At 32.8% G+C, this 17,935-nt stretch overlaps 2 long non-coding RNA genes across 2 annotated transcripts; both read left to right on the forward strand.

Annotated features, from left to right (window-relative positions):
* The first annotated feature begins 2,160 nt into the window (after positions 1-2,160).
* LOC127719720 (uncharacterized) lies at positions 2,161-5,518 on the forward strand. Its single transcript, XR_007990465.1, has 2 exons — positions 2,161-2,540; positions 4,780-5,518. It is a non-coding gene; the product is annotated as an uncharacterized LOC127719720 (long non-coding RNA).
* Positions 5,519-6,126: 608 nt separating this feature from the next.
* LOC127719721 (uncharacterized) lies at positions 6,127-10,073 on the forward strand. Its single transcript, XR_007990466.1, has 2 exons — positions 6,127-8,844; positions 9,243-10,073. It is a non-coding gene; the product is annotated as an uncharacterized LOC127719721 (long non-coding RNA).
* Positions 10,074-17,935: the final 7,862 nt, after the last annotated feature.

Below are 17,935 nucleotides of genomic sequence, written 5' to 3' on the forward strand. Positions count from 1 at the left end.
TCCGTAAAAATAAAATGAATATCTTTCTTCAAATATTTTCTTTTTAACCACTGTGGAGTTACATAATATTTTAAAATCGTCTGCACAACTTTAGGAAACAATGTCAGGACCATGCATCCTAACTTTGCATGTCGATCTTTAAATATATCGGACATAATGCTATATTATAGTATCAACACTTTATTTCTTACAGACAAAACCTAATAGATGTTACGCAATGTGTTATGTCGAACTACCTCAAAGGTATCCATCTACAAACAAAATATAGTAGGTAAAAGCCTTAAGTCATCCATTAGCAGATAAAAAAAAATGTGGTATCCTCATAATAATTAGCATCCAATATCTTGTTCAAATAAACCATGAGGGTTACATCTCTACCTTTGTTATTTTGATTTCGATCCCTTTTAATATATTTTTACAAGCGGTTTCAAAAATGGTTATGTTTTTGTTTGCTTTTTAAGCATGCTGATGACAGGATGAACTGAATATGAAAAGATGTCAAAAGCCACAAGATGAAATAGTTACTACTTACATTGCTTTCAAGTATTATTGAGTCTTTATTAGCATCAATCATAAAGTTTACTTATATAATATATTTAAAGTATGTAGATGACACTATTCGTGTATCAGTTTTTAAAGATTTGACCTAGATGCAAGTTATTTCAGTGCCTAAAACAAATACATCAGACAGATCTCTTATATATAAATACAAATTTCTGACAGCTTTGTGTCATATTGATTGCTCGATTTATAATATCTTTTGATATTCGAGTTCAATGAAGCTTCTTCTGAATATTTTAGTTCGAGTTGATTTATAAATATTTCTGGTGACTTGACTGAATGAAATTTATATTTTATGATGATGTGCATAAAACATTTGACCGTGTTACAATTGGTAGCAACAAGACAAAATCCCAATGAAATTCAAACTGTTGAGAAGACATAGGATATTATGTGTGCAAAACATGTATCTCTCAAACAAACGTCATTACAAACGCTCGTGATCAATAGTTTGGAAAGCATAGAATTTCAAGCGTTTGGGAGCTAAAAAAACAAAAGGTTTACCTCGAACTCGTCATTTATTAAACGTTAAAGAGTACAATTTCCCATTTTGGAAGTGACTTTCAAAATAAAAGTTTTTCTTTTGAAAATTTCTATAATCATGTTAATTAGATAAAACTGTATCCTCAACTTACCAGCCCACCAACAAAATATAGTAAATGGCGTAAGACATGCAATTGTTTACTTAAGCAAAAACAAATATTTGAATATTATGTAGGAATAAAATATTAAAAATTTAAATTTTGTCTAGTACATGTATGTATCATGAGATCCTCGTTTTGAAATAAAATAGAATAACTTGTCTGTGATGAGTAATTTTGTGATTGAAACATGTTTATTTATTTTGTCATAATGGAAAAAGTTTATTTCTTGAGCGTAGAATAACAAGTTAAAACAGGTTTAAAACGTGAACCAAATGAAATTAAAGAACTTTACCCTCTTTATCCTCTTATCTTCCGTTTATGTATGCGTACAATGATGGCTAGTATATCAAATGTCCAATATGTCTGCTAAGAATTTATGGAAAAAGAATATTGCAATGATCTAAATCCAGATGAACTACGTTCAAGAGTCGTATATTTAAAAACAAAAGGAAACTATTCATCCACATTTATCGCTTATTAAATAGCAAGGTCCATTTCTTTATGATTAAGAATCTAAACAGGACAAATTATAGTTTATTATTTCATTCACTAGGGCTGCATGTGGTTTTATACATATCTGCTCTTAAACATATGCCCTCATTGCCTGCACAATTTCAGAAAAATCCGTGAGATTGCGCATTTACAACTTACTTAAACTTCAACTAATATTCCACAGTGTTTGCTTTAAACATGAAAAAATTTAACTGAAAAATCGAAATAAATAATTTGTATACATTGGTCCAATTAAACAATACCGTAGTGCATCCATCATATGCATTTTGAGAGCAATTCAATAGAAAGCTACTTAGCCCTGAACATTGAAATTGAAGATATGAACAGTCTAAATGCCGTTAAATGTGTTTATTTTTTTGTTGGATTGTTAATGCGTGTTATTTCGCATTATATAGTGTTATATATAGTATTGAAAGTTTCGCACGAAAACAATCTAATTAAAATATAGATCTCGGATTTCGTTATACTACGTTATACTACATACGAAGATCTAACAAGTACCCTACAAGGTTTCACTTTTGTGACCTTATATAACGATATATTTGACCCCAGAAAGTATTTATATCGACCAATCAGAATGCTCCTTATAAACGCGACCTAGGAACATGTTGAAGATGGCGACGTAGAAATGGAAAACAACATAGAAAATGCATTAACTGAAATTTTGCCTTAGTACAAAGTGAAAGAATTGAAATTTGAGAAGAGACAAATTTTGGAAATCAAAGATTGCATGGTCAGGCTTCCAACATGCTTCAAACGGGCCATGGAAAGGAGTTTACATACCAGATATCTGCTACCCGATTATCAAGTCTGCATTCAAAGGTAAATTCTCGAAAATAGAGTATTAAAGGTTGACATTTTTCTATCATTGGGCAACTTCTCGAGTGTTTATTTAAAAAAATCTTTGTGGAGGATTCACAGTGTACTTTAAAAAAACATGACAATATCCCAGAAAATACATTGCAAGTCTTCATTCTCCTAATTCTCCTACCAAAAAATTATAATTTACAAAGTCAATGAAGATATGGGATCAGATAAATCTAAATTCATTGGTAATAGTATATAAATCATAATGTCATCTTATTAATGATATTCTACTGTGTACTTGCAAAGATATACATGTATACTTATGCCAGCACATGCAGAAGAAGTTTTAATATCAGCATACTTTTTTTACTTCTGTCACACACTGATACATGTTGATATCATGTGGTGCTCCAGATAATTGTTAGGGGAAATTTTCTGCCAAGAAAGAAATTAATTGTTCACTATTCTTGGACTCGGCTACAGTGGGTCAGAATGGCAATTAGTGTTTCAGTGTTCATTAAATATTAGTTTAATGCTTTGTGAGAAAAATAACTTCATCCTGTTTATGTACATATAAAAAAGAAGATGTGGTATTATTGCCAATGAGACAACTCTCCACAAGAGACCAAATGACACAGAAATTAACAACTATAGGTCACCGTACAGCCTTCAACAATGAGCAAAGCCCATATTGCACAGTCAGCTATAAAAGGCCCCGAAATGACAATGTAAAACAATCAAACGAGAAAAACTAACGGCCTAATTTATGTACAAAAAAAACGAACGAATAACAAGTATGTAACACATAAACAAACGACAACCACTGAATTACAGGCTCCTGACTTGGGACAGGCACATACATACAGAATGTGGCAGGGTTAAACATGTTAGCGGGATCCCAACCCTCCCCCTAACCTGGGACAGTGGTGTAACAGTACAATATAAGAACGAACTATAAAAATCGGTTGAAAGAGGCAAAAAGTGTTACTTTAACCGTTCCAGAACAAATGGTATAATTGCTGAATTTTTCGTTTCCATTCTCTAACTTTAGTTTGCCTCAACCAAATGTTATGAAACTTATACACAATACTTATTACCAAAAAATCTCAGATCAAGCACAAATTTGGGTAGCATCACTTTTACCGTTCTTCAGTTATGTCGTTTTATAACTTTATATGATCTGCAAGAGTGGGCATCATCTGTGTCCTATGGACACATTCCACATTTATTGTAGTCTTTTATACTCAAATATTTAGCTTTAACTACATGATTGAGTAACTTTGCAGAGGCGTATTTAGAGGGGGAGCTCAGGGGGCTCAGGCCCCCTTTTTTGGAAAAATTTGGTTGTTTATATAGGGAATCACTGAAGCATGGCTGTACAGGCCCCCATTATGAAGAAAATTTCTGGGTCCGCCACTGCTTTGTTTTCATTTGTAACATTACTAGTATAAATAATTTTGAAGACTTGATTAAGTAATTATGCTCTTGACTGATAGAATACTCTATCTTTAAATTCAACATGTCTAATACATATACTTGATCAATATATAGAACAAGACAGACGAGGCTATCTCTATCATAGTACATACATGTATGTTAAATTGTTCAGAAAACAACCAACCATCAAACAAAATCAATAGGTATCTTATAAGATTAATGTCTGGAAATGATGATGCTAAACAAAAAGTAAAAAAATGTGAAATGAAATGAAATACAAGTTTAAAGATTTGTGTACAGATTCTGATAATAAATACATGTATGTACAAATTTGATTAGGGAATCCACACCTCAAGGACTAATCCCAGAAAGGATTACTCAAGGGCCAGTGTTTTTATTTCCCCAAAAAATGTTCAAAGATAAGAAGATGTGGATCCTAGAAATGGATTCACAGTGTCAATTTATAAATTTACTTTTAGATAACCTACATGTTTATCTGTAAGTAACATTTATTTAATAAAACATTCTGTCATTAACCAGAGGAACATATCAATTAAAATGTGTTTGAATACACACTAGTATTAAGTAACAGGGTATGTACATGTAGGTAGGGAAAACCTAAACAAACATGCATGTACATTTTTTCTTCATCTTTTAGTCTGGAAAAGCTAGTAATAATTATTAAAGAAAAAAATTAAATGAGTTCCTCTGAAACGGATGTTAAATAATCTTAAATAAGCTTTATAATGGAGTCAGCATTGTTTTGAAATCAGAATATTCCATAAATATATTTAAATTGATATTTCACATGTTTCAGGAGCAGACATTCTTCCCTGGTCTATATAGCTTCATTGAAAGGAATCAGACACAGAAAGTTTGGGGAAATGAAATTGAGAGTCACTGTGAATAATTCACACACATGCTAGACATAAAGAAATGGCCAGACACAGGCTCAGCTATAGAATCTGTATCAACTGGAAGCAACAGCATTTTCATCAGAAAACTAAAAAGGATGTGAAAAACATGAAACAAGCATTTGGAAATGTTCAGCCGCCAAACAAATAGATATGCCAGGAAATGCAAATTGTTTGCTAATATAAATGTCAGTGATGTCTGTACAAAAGCAAAGATATAAAAGCCTTTTTCATTTATACATGTAACAGTCATATACAATACAGATTTAAGACCATCAGACAATCTTTAAATCTTTGGAAGCCACAGTACCTAGTCCAAGACATTCCATATTTTCAACTCGTTATGAAGACATATTTGACCAATCTGGTTTCCATTTATAGAAGTTTAAAAATAAGTTCTACATGTACATGACATGATGATCACCAGCAATGAAGGTGATATAGGATATAATATTCAAAGTAGAGAAGTATAAAGTGAATTTGAACCTCACACCATAATAGCATTCTGCACATTTTGGATCACATATGGATCAAGCTGTTGTACTTGTGAACTAAAAGATTGTTGCTTGGTTGTTGTCAGGTACATTGTACATGTTGACAGTGCTATACGTCTATTAAATAAAATGCAGTTCAGAACAGTTATATTTTAGTAATAGATAGATTTCTTCTGTCTTTATTTGAACGGATAAACCAGATAATTAAAAAAAAAATTCTGACAACTATGTCTGTTCTGGAACTGAAGACTACCTTCACTTTTTGTATCTTCCTTGTTCATTTTCCTCCAGATAAATTACTGACTATCACCATGAGGCTTATAACATGTATAAGTAGGCTTAATTCCTCCAAGGTCTCCAGTTATGTCCTGTCTGTGACAAAAGTTTCAGAATACAAGACATGCAAGACATGAAATGCTAATCGGACAACAACATTTACTATTTATATGAAGTTTTATATTTCAGAGGGTAGAAATCATGGATTTGTCATACTTAAAATCATAATCATGATAATGTATAAGGAATCCTTATGTTTAGAAGTTTCTGTCAAGACATATGTCCATTGTCCTTATTCCATTTTCATTGTTCAGTGCTCCTTAAAAAACTACATGTGTAGTGATTTTATCAAGTGAATTTGTGGCATATTTATTATAAGTAATACGATATTTGGTATACATGTATGGGATCAAAGGTTTACATGTGTTGTCAGACGGGGTTCAACTTGTCTCTCAATTTTTTGTCGAGCCCCGTGTTCTCATTAAGGCGAGTCCTGGACTCATCATAATCAGTCTGGACTCATCATTTTCAAAACTTGCGAGTCCCAAGATGCATGAAAATTGTAAAATGTTGTATCAACTGAGCACATACATGTATATCACCATTTTATCACAAAAGTTAAAAAATAATCTAAATTTTGTGTAATTAGGGATAGTGATGCGGCGGCGTTAACTCACTTCTTAAAAGCTTAATATTGCAGAAGGTAGAAGATCTGGATGCTTCATACTTTGTATATAGATGCCTTATGATATGAAGTTTCCGTCTGTCATATGTCTATTGTCATTGACCTCATTTTCATGGTTCAGTGACTACTTGAAAAAAAGTTCAGAATTTTTGTAATGTTAATTTCTCTCTTATTATGAGTAATTGGATAACTATATTTGGTATGTGCGTACCTTGCAAGGTCCTAATGCCTGTCAGACAGTTTTCATTTGACCTCGACCTCGTTTCATGGATCAGTGAATAAGGTTAAGTTTTCATGGTCAAGTCCATATCTCAGATACTATAAGCAATAGGTCTACTATATTTGGCGTACATGTATGTAATGATTGTAAGGTGTACATGTCCAGCTGGCAGGTGTCATCTGACCTTGACCTCATTTTCATGGTTCAGTGGTACTAGTTTAGTTTTTATACGACCGCAAAAAAATTTTGTGGTCGTATATTGGTATGACGTTGGCGTCGTCGTCGTCGTCGTCCGGCGTCGTCGTCGTCGTCCGGCGTCGTCGTCCGAAGACACATTGGTTTTCGCACTCTAACTTTAGTTTAAGTGAATGGATCTTTTTGAAATTTGACCATAAGGTTAAATACCACAAAAGGAAGGTTGGGATTGATTTTGGGGGTTATGGTACCAACAGTTAAGGAATTAGGGGCCAAAAAGGGGCCAAAAATAAGCATTTTCTAGTTTCCAGACAATAACTGTGGAACGGTGTATGGATCTCTCTGAAATTATACTACAAGTTTCCATACCACAAAGGGATGGTTAGGATTTGCTTTGGGCGTTATGGCTCAAACCGTTTAGGAATGAGGGGCAAAAAAGGGGGAAAAACAAGGTTGTCCTGGTTAATGGACAAATACTTTAGTACAAAACATAATTTAAAGCAGTGTAAGGGAGATAAATCAAATACATCATTGAAATTATCTCCCTTACACTGCTTTTAAATTATGTATAAAGTAATGGTTAATGAACAATAAAGATAATTTAAAACAGTGTAAGGGAGGTAATCCAAATACAACGTTTTGGTTACTTCCCTTACACTGCTTTTAAATTATGTTTAAAGAAATGCATATTTATAAAGGAAGACCAGTAAAAATATCTGCAAATGTTGCATCTTTTTTTTTTACAAAAAAATCCATATGAAAGATTTGACACTATATTTTTAATTCTATTATAAAATAGATTAAGTTAGCACTATGGTAAATTTAAATGGGTAATTATGGTTGCCAACTCCATTGGAAATTTGAAATGAGATTATGACCATATCTTGAGGGAAAGAATTTTTTGGGGGAAAAAAGGGGGGGGGGATAAAAAGAAATTGTGGGGGGTCAATTTTTTCTCATTTCAGATTTCAGAAATTAAAAAGAATTATTCTTCAAATATTATTTTTTTTTCAAATTTCAAATATTGAAAAATTTTAAGAAGTAATCTTTAATTGCACAGTATGGCGCATAAGATTTGTAAAATCTTTGATCACGTTTATTTATTTGTTATGCCGAATCTAACAGTGTATTTAGATTTTTAATTTTGGGTCCAGTTTTCAAATTGGTCTACATTAAGGTCCAAAGGGTCCAAAATTAAACTTTGTTTGATTTTAGCAAAAATTGAATATATGAGGTTCTTTGATATGCTGAATCTAAACATGTATTTAGATTTTTGATTTTTGGCCCAGTTTTCAAGTTGGTCCAAATTGGGGTCCAAAATTAAACTTTGTTTGATTTCAACAAAAATTGAATATATGGGATTCTTTGATATGCTGAATCTAACCATGTATTTAGATTTTTTATTTGTGGACCCCGTTATCAAATTGGGTCATATTGAGGTCAAAAGGGTCCAAAATTAAACTTTGTTTGATTTCATCAAAAATTGAATTATTGGGGTTCTTTGATATTCCAAATCTAACCGTGTATTTAGATTTTTAATTTTGGGTCCTGTTTTTTAAATTGGTCTACATTAAGGTCCAAAGGGTCCAAAATTAAACTTAGTTTGATTTTAACAAAAATTGAATTCTTGGGGTTCTTTGATATGCTGAATCTAAACATGTGTTTAGATTTTTGATTATGGGCCCAGTTTTCAAGTTGGTCCATGTTGGGGTCCAAAATTAAACTTTGTTTGATTTCAACAAAAATTGAATGTATGGGGTTCTTTGATATGCTGAATCTAAACATGTATTTTGATTTTTGATTATGGGCCCAGTTTTCAAGTTGGTCCAAATTGGGGTCCAAAATTAAACTTTGTTTGATTTCAACAAAAATTGAATATATGAGGTTCTTTGCTATGCTGAATCTAACCATGTATTTAGATTTTTTATTTGTGGGCCCCACTATCAAATTGGTTCATATTGAGGTCAAAAGGGTCCAAAATTTAACTTTGTTTGATTTCATCAAAAATTGAATTATTGGGGTTCTTTGTTATGCCAAATCTAACCGTTTTTTTAGATTTTTAATTTGGGTCCCGTTTTTTAAATTGGTCTTCATTGAGGTCCAAAGGGTCCAAAATTAAACTTAGTTTGATTTTAACAAAAATTGAATTCTTGGGGTTCTTTGATATGCTGAATCTAAACATGTGTTTAGATTTTTGATTATGGGCCCAGTTTTCAAGTTTGTCCAAGTTGGGGTCCAAAATTAAACTTTGTTTGATTTCAACAAAAATTGAATATATGGGGTTCTTTGATATGCTGAATCTAACCATGAATTTATATTTTTTATTTGTGGGCCCCGCTATCAAATTGGTTCATATTGAGGTCAAAAGGGTCCAAAATTTAACTTTGTTTGATTTCATCAAAAATTGAATTATTGGGGTTCTTTGATATTCCAAATCTAACCGTGTATTTAGATTTTTAATTTTAAGTCCCGTTTTTTAAATTGGTCTTTATTAAGGTCCAAAGGGTCCAAAACTAAACTTAGTTTGATTTTAGCAAAAATTGAATTCTTGGGGTTCTTTGATATGCTGAATCTAAACATGTGTTTAGATTTTTTATTATGGGCCCAGTTTTCAAGTTTGTCCAAGTTGGGGTCCAAAATTAAACTTTGTTTGATTTTAACAAAAATTGAATATATGGGGTTCTTTGATATGCTGAATCTAACCATGTATTTTGATTTCGGACATTGGACCATAATAGGTAAATTAAAAAAATTCAAGTTCTTAGACCACATTCTTTCTGTGTCAGAAACCTATGCTGTGTCAAATATTTAATAACAATCCAAATTCAGAGCTGTATCAAGCTTGAATGTTGTGTCCATACTTGCCCCAACTGTTCAGGGTTCGACCTCTGCGGTCGTATCAAGCTGCGCCCCAGCGAAGCATTTTATTGTGTTTTGGTCTGTTTTTCTAATACTGTATGCAGTAGGTCAACTATATTTGGTGTATGGAAATATTTTACAATGTACATATCAGTCTGGCAATCAGTCTGGCAGGTTTTATTTGACCTTGACCTAATTTTCACGGTTCATTGCTCAATGTTAAGCTTTTGTGTTTTGGTCTGTTTCTCTTAAACTTTAAGTAATATGTCAACTATATTTGGTGTAAGGAATGATTGTAAGGTGTATGCATGTATGTATGTCTGGTAGGTATCATCTGACCTTGACTTCATTTTCATGGTTCATTGGTCCATATGGAATTTCCATGGTTTGGTCTGTTTGTTTTATACGACAAGCAATAGGTCATCTATATTCTGTGTATGGAATGATTGTATTAAAGGTGTACATGTATTTCCGCCTTGGTTTATCTGACCTTGACCTCGTTTTCTTGGATTATAAATGTTAATGTGATACTTGTAGTAAAACTTTATAAGTAGGACTATCAACATAAAATCAATGGTCAGTATAGTAGGCGAGACATTTCAGCGTGTGCACTCTTGTTTCAACTTATAAGTCTACAGATATCTAAATAAAAAATTAAGGTATATACATTAGGTAAAAATAAAATCAAACAAAAGACGGTGTTCATGTGACCCCAACCTCATTTTACCCATCAGTGATTAATGTTATTTTTTTGTGCAAATTAATATATATTGTGGTTAATTCCATTTCTCAGATTCTACACAATGTATATAAAGCAGTAGGTCAAAGTTTACATATGAACAAGAAGAGATACTATACATGAAATGTTTATATATATGTTAATGATGATGGATAGCTGCTTACAGTCCAGTGGCAAATTAATATGCAGAATATGTTTATGTGATGTGAATAATAACCCTGCTTTGTTATAGACCGACAGCAACTAAAATAGCAAAAAATAACTAAATGACATCTAGAATGAAACCTACATGTATATATAAGGCTTCAATAGAAGGAAAGGCAATTGTCTATGCAATATGTCAAGCTCTACTCTTTAATGTGTCTATAAAAGTAGTGAATAAATTCAGCAGAAATATCTTGTTCATTGTGTCTGTGATAATCATTCATGTACATGTACATCACATCACTGCATGTACAAAAATGTGCCACATCTATTTTATATAGATCTGTCATATGCATTTAATACACAATTCTGAAAATAAAAAAATAAAAACTATAAGCCATGCAACATGTACTACAAGTATACAACAGGGTTTATACTTGGTACAGGCACATGAAATGTGATTGAATTTAATGAAATAGTTTTTGTGTCACCTGAGACCATTGTTGCAAAATGTGACACTTAGGGATTACAATCAGCATAATTGTGCAGCAGCATAAACTATTTGAATAAAGTTTGATATTTCAGAAGATAGATGACCTGGATGTTTTATACCTTGTACACAGATACATTTTTGTGTACCTTATATGTGTAGTCACTAAGTTTCTGTCCAACAAATGTCCATTGTCCTTGACCTAATTTTTATGGTTCAGTGACTGCTTGATTAAAAATTATGCTTTTTTTTCTCATTTGAAATTTTCACTTTACAAATGTATTATCTCAGATTCTATAAGCAATAGGTCAACTATATTTGGTGTATAGAATAATTGTTAGATGTACATGTGCATTTTGGACTAGCAGTTTTTATCGAACCTTGACCTCTTTCTCATGGTTCATTCTTTAGTTGTTGTGGTTAAGTCTATTTCTCAAACTAGCAATAAGGCCTCTACATTTGGTGTATGGAATGATTTTAAGGTGAACATGTCCAACACAGGCATTTTTTTCTGACCTTGACCGTTTTCATGATTTATTATTTGTGATTTTGGTCTATTTTGCAGACACTTTGAAGCAATAGGGCCACTATATTCTGCATATGACTTCTGCAGCCCTTCTATGTCAAGTATATATTGATCTTAAAAAATGACAGGTTATTGATAATTTAGTTTATTGCTTTCAAATTTAAAAATTTGATTAAAAGGTAAAAAAAGCTAGAATTTTCATTTTGGACTAAGGGAGCTACCATTTGATTTTTATGGGGGGTCGGGGGCTAGGATGAAAAATTTTGTCCTGCATTTTTTTTTAGTTGTAATATCTGTCCTGCCTTTTTATTTTTCACTCTATTCGGTCCTGCCTTTTTTTTTAAGTTTATCCTGATTTTTTTTTAACCTAAATTGTCATCCTGAGGCCTTAAAAAAGAATAGGGTTTGTTTGCCCTAACCCTATCTACCCATATAATAGCTGCCTACTCAAAATCTTTTATTGTCCTGATGTGAAAAAGTTTTTTTTTTAATCAGATAGGCATGAAGACTAAAAATCATCTGACACTTCAATTACTCTTTAGAGAAAAAAAAGAAAATGCCTACCTACCTACCCACTGTCTCTACCTTTGGGTAGGGTTTGGGCAAACCAAAATATTTTTAAGTGTGGCTTGACTTTTTTTTTTGCAAGTGTCTCATCCTGCCTTTTTTTTACTCAAAACTCCTGTCCTGCCTATTTTTTTCAAATTTCATCCTAGCCCCCCCCCCCCCCTAAAAATCAAATGGTAGCTCCCTATATAACTTTTTTCAAATTAACTTGGATTTTAATAAAACTCTACAGCTATCTCAATCATATATTGATCTTACAAAATGCAAGGTTATTTGGAAGTCAGGTTTATTGGTAACTGTAAATGTAAGGATTTATTTATATCAGTTTTCCACACTTTTTTTCTTCGTGCTTGAAGATATTGATTTGGTTTTTTGGTGTATTGTTTTATCATGACAAGTTACAGATCAAGTTCGAATTTTATTTATCAATTATTATGTCAATGATAGACTAGGATTGGTTTTTTGTATATATGTATCTGCTTCAGCATGGGAATTGTATAGGAAATACACATGTATTTAAATATATAGCCTACTACCTAAGATTTTTTTCTTACTAGATACAAAATAAAAGAGCCCCCACCCTGACAGTTCACAAAAATTCGTACAGTAAGGCACCTCTCTAGTAGACTCGACCAACTGAGCTAAAAAAAACTTCACCAGAGCAGCTAATAGAGGACAGTTTTTTTTTCTTGTATGCAAGCCGAGGGGGGTGCTTGTGGCGCTAAACATATATATGTATGGTTTATCAATGCTTAGACTTTTTACATGTCCCATTCAAACTATGCATAGTTTGCACCCCCTTATCAAAATCCTTGATCCACGTCTGGCAGAGGGAAGCAGTCAGGGGCGGATCCAGCCATTTATAAAAGGGGGGAGGGGTTCCTAACCCAGGATAAAGAGGGGGGGGGGGGGGGGGGTTCCAACTATATGTCCCCATTCAAATGCATTGATCGTCAAAAAAAAGGGGGGTTCCAACCCCCGGAAGCCCCCCCCCCCCCCCCCCCTGGATCCGCCACTGACAGTGCTATAGTGTACAGTTTAACAGTGTTTACTGTACTCTTTAATTTCCACGATTACGATCCGACCTCAAGTCATAAAGCATATGAGGCACATCTGAAAACTTTGACAAACGTCACATATTTCAAATATTCATGGCTATAGTTACAATATGACGACGAAAGAGATTTAAAAACTATTTCCAAACGATTAACAATCGAAACGATAAATTTTAAGTCCCATTGTTTTTATTTTTGGATACCCTCGGGACCTTTCAATGAACCTCATCCAAGTAAATATGTTCCGCGTGCGCTGTTCAGATTGGATAACTAGAATTCTGATTGGTTGAAAAAGTCACATGCAAAATCCTTCAGAAGTGAAACCTTATACGGGTAGTTGTTAGATCTTCGTATGTAGTATAACGTAGTATAACGAAATCCGAGATCTATATTTTAATTAGATTGGCACGAAAATAGAAATATTTCAGTTTAGATTGAATGATATTCAAATATAGATTTCATTTCGTGATCGAAGTCAACATTTTAACGGTATAAGTATGCTCCTGCATTGACCTTATGATTTTAAATACAATTACAAAGCATAACATATGAATGTATAAAATTAATAAATCAAGTCATTACTGGTACAATGGGATTTTTTCGAATAATATCCAGAAAGAAACCTTATTGTATCTAGAGAGCAATATTACACAGTTATGTAAAATATAACATTTACTTAAATTGCTATTAAAATACGCAACAGAAAAACATGCTTTTTGGGTATATTGTTTATCTTTTTGCTAAAAGAAATGTCATGATAAAATACAAATAGCAATTGCGTTGAAGGAGAAAGTTTTTTTCCGATTGTTTTATGTCTATGTCGGGGATGTCACTTCCATTAATATTTTGCAATGTAATTTTTATTGCTTTTAGTTGTCAGCCTTGTTTGATATTAAAAAATCGAAAACGTTAAACATAGTTATATACACAATCCTATATTTAAAAACCTTTTTCAAAGTAACCATGTTATTCACATAATTAAAACGACTATGGAATGTGTGATAAACCTAGTAATATAAAACACGAACGAAACAAGTCAGCAATATCATTTAACTTAAAACAATAATGCTAGATATCGAAACGCTATTTCATTTGACATGAATAATACGACGAATGCAACTATTGAAACGAGAAAAACTAAGGCAAAACCAATTGTTTTTCCAGTAACTCAAGTTTTCTTTGCTATTCTTCTTTTTTGATCCCCTTCGTATCTTCTAACGATTTATTTGGAAGTGATTCTCATTATATATAACCTGTGTCCTTAAAGATATAATGAAAAAAGTGTTAGTATAAAAGAGATTCGACAGATACCAAAGGGCATTCAAACTCATCAATCAAAAAATAAACTGGCAAGAAAAAGGAAATGACCAAAAGACAAATAGCAGTACAAAAAAACCACAACATAGGATAATATTACAATTAGATTTGTTTCAATCACTCGCGACAATTTCATCAAATTGGAAATACCAAACTTTTCAAAATCGTTAGAATAATTTACACTGCACGATATTTTGAATTTGAAATATTACCTTTTGCTGTTTGTAACATGTTGACATGGACCATCCTTTCAAAACATAACCCCGTCTTTCTATTGGCCTCATAACACAATACTGACTAGTGTGTCATATGTATATTGTGAACAAAAGACAATAGAAAACTACCGACCCATTAACATTGATTACGTTTAAATATATACAGCTATTATATTCCATCAGGTTATTTACGCATGCTATATTTAAATTATAAAGGGCGATTTTTAGAAAGATCTGCAAAACAATTAACCTTGTTATATATCAATATTTTTTAGAAAATGAATGTAAGACATATATTAATTTCAGGTCATATTTGCCTTATTAAATTCTGCAAAAGTGCATTACTGGCTTTATGGGTATTGTTTTCTTAATACCTTATTTCTGTTGAATGGTGTATATCGTTTCTATAGACTTCACAGAGATGTACTATACCAAAACATGAAAGATTCTGGAATTTTTTATCACTATCGAAACAGTGGAGGGGTATTGCTTTAATGTCGTCATTTCGTTATTATCTATTTAGGAGGTCCGTGAATTGACTATTCGGTCACTGTAAATTACAAAATAATAAGATCTATAAGTTCAGCAGAGTCTGTTCTGACGGAAATCGGAGACATAAATTCATTATGCATTTGTAAGGTATTATGGGGTATAATTCTTCTTCATGAATTCAGAAACAATTTTAAGGTTTGAGAGAGTAAACGTGCATGATAAAACGGAAAACTTGACATGATAAGTGCATCATTAGAAACAAACTGTTTATCTCCTCATAAAGACTTTGACAAAAACGTTAAATATTTAGAATTTAATTACAAATAAACTTACTGTGAATCTAATATTTTAGCAATTATTCTTTTACTTCGCCATTTTGATTTTCAAAAGGCAAAAACAGTAATTCAAGTCATCCGTTAAACATAAGATCACCAGGTCAATAAAACAAATTCGGAATGTAAGTAATGTCACCAACTATGTAAACGTCGGATCTCTCTTTCATCAAAGGAATAAATTGCAATACTCATATCGCATGCAAATAGTAACACTCTAGTCAAAATGCCTCTTTTTTTTTGAAGTGTGTTAGAGTAAAAAAAAAAAGGTTTGTTTTAACCTTATACTTCAACGAACACACAAAGTTAAACCACTATTAGAAATTCAAAATTGTCATTTTAAATCGAAATTTATATATATCTTCAACCTAAACAACGGAGGAAATATTCTTATACATGCAACCCGGGATTGAATCCTGCTGAGGGAACGGTAAAAAATTAGCAAGTTAAAAAAATCACGAAATTTAAAACGTAAAAAGGTACCATTTTGTTTGTCACTTATAGCCGTTTCCTAGAGACATATATATATAATGTTGTTTGTGCTATATTTAGACCCCTCTACCAAGAAATTTGTTTTGCATGCACACGTATAAAAATCATTGGTTTGAACGTTGTTTTCAATTTAGACTTATATATATATATATAAATAGATAAAATCTGTCGTAGAGTTGTCACTGGTTCAGACGTACTTATAATATAATTATTTCTGTGACTGCATCCTACATAATTTGTAAGATCCTCTACGATAGATAATTCAGCTGATCGGTAATATTCCATCTTCATGCCTTATATATCATGTACTGTGTTACGACGCTAGATAAAAACTGACGAGGAAAGGTAACACCCGGCCACCGAAAGCTTGATTTTTATCGAGCCTAGGTGGTCGAGTGGTCTATCTCGCCGGGCATAGTGCAAGGCGATTTGGTGCTACGATATCTCAGTAGCATGAGTTCGAAACCCGGCCAGGGAATAACAAAAAGTTTGCCTCCTCAAATTTACAGATCTAACATTGTTGTTCAGTTATTCAGACGAATTATGTATACAGAATGTGTTTTCAGCCTTGTATCACCATCACTGGTGATCCGATGGATAAAATCTGTCGTATAGTTGTCACTGATTCAGAGGTACTTATAATATAATTATTTCTACATATAAAAAAGAAGATGTGGTATGATTGCCAATGAGACAACTCTCCACAAGAGACCAAATGACACGGAAATTAACAACTATAGGTCACCGTACGGCCTTCAACAATGAGCAAAGCCCATACCGCACAGTCAGCTATAAAAGGCCCAGAAATGACAATGTAAAACAATTCAAACGAGAAAACTAACGGCCTAATTTATGTACAAAAAATGAACGAAAAACAAATATGTAACACATAAACAAACGACAACCACTGAATTACAGGCTCCTGACTTGGGACAGGCACATACATACAGAATGTGGCGGGGTTAAACATGTTAGCCGGATCCCAACCCTCCCCCTAACCTGGGACACCCGGCCACGGAAAGCTTGATTTTTGTCGAGGCTATGTGGTCTAGTGGTCTGGCGCACCGGGCATAGTGAAGGCGATTTGGTGCCACGATATCTCAGTAGCATTAGTTCGAATCCCGACCAGAAAAGGGTCAGAGTACATAAACAACATATAAGGGACCCTTCAGACAGAAATACACACTGCAGTTAACATTTTGAACAATGCGGAATTGTAAAATTCCGTATAATTTCATTTTTTAAAGTCTTTATGAAAAAAAAATCCTTTCGAATATCTAAAGAGGAATACTTCATTCGGAAAATTCAGCCAAAGCTAAACCGAAAGTAAAAGTAAAATGCTGCTGACGTGACATCACAACATAATTGTCGCTACGTTACCAAATAGTAACGTTCATAAACTGTCTGAAGAGCCGATTCGATGGCTGAAAGCCCTAACAGATATTAACAAATTGTAAACAAAACCCCTTCAATGCCAAGGCTTTTTTTTTTATTGTCTTTACGATTACGCAAATAACGTCAACGTCATAGTACAGGTTTGATAGCGCCAAAAGATTTTAACTGAAAATTGGCGGGAATTCAACCTTTTAATAGTTTATTTTCATATTACCGACTTTTGACTCCGGAGTTAATAATATTTAGACAGGTTACCTACTCTGTTGTAAGATATTCTGGTCCCCGTTCGAGTAAGAGCAACTAGATAAAGTAAAATCAAGCTTACAATTGGTAAAACTTTTTTTTTTGGAGGGGGGGGGGGGGTAAACTGATTTATGTTTTCTATACATGACAAACTAATTTCACTGATTGTAAGCTTGACCCTACTTCTTTAAGTAGATCTTACTTGAATAGAGACCAGAAATGTCCTACCACAGAGAAGGTAACCTGTCTAAAAATCATATACTTCAGAGTCAAAAGTCGGTAATATGAAAAAGAACTATTGCAACTTAAGTTATCACTACTTA

Source organism: Mytilus californianus, unplaced genomic scaffold (assembly GCF_021869535.1).
Source record: "Mytilus californianus isolate M0D057914Y unplaced genomic scaffold, xbMytCali1.0.p SCAF_11, whole genome shotgun sequence".
Taxonomy (NCBI): domain Eukaryota; kingdom Metazoa; phylum Mollusca; class Bivalvia; order Mytilida; family Mytilidae; genus Mytilus; species Mytilus californianus.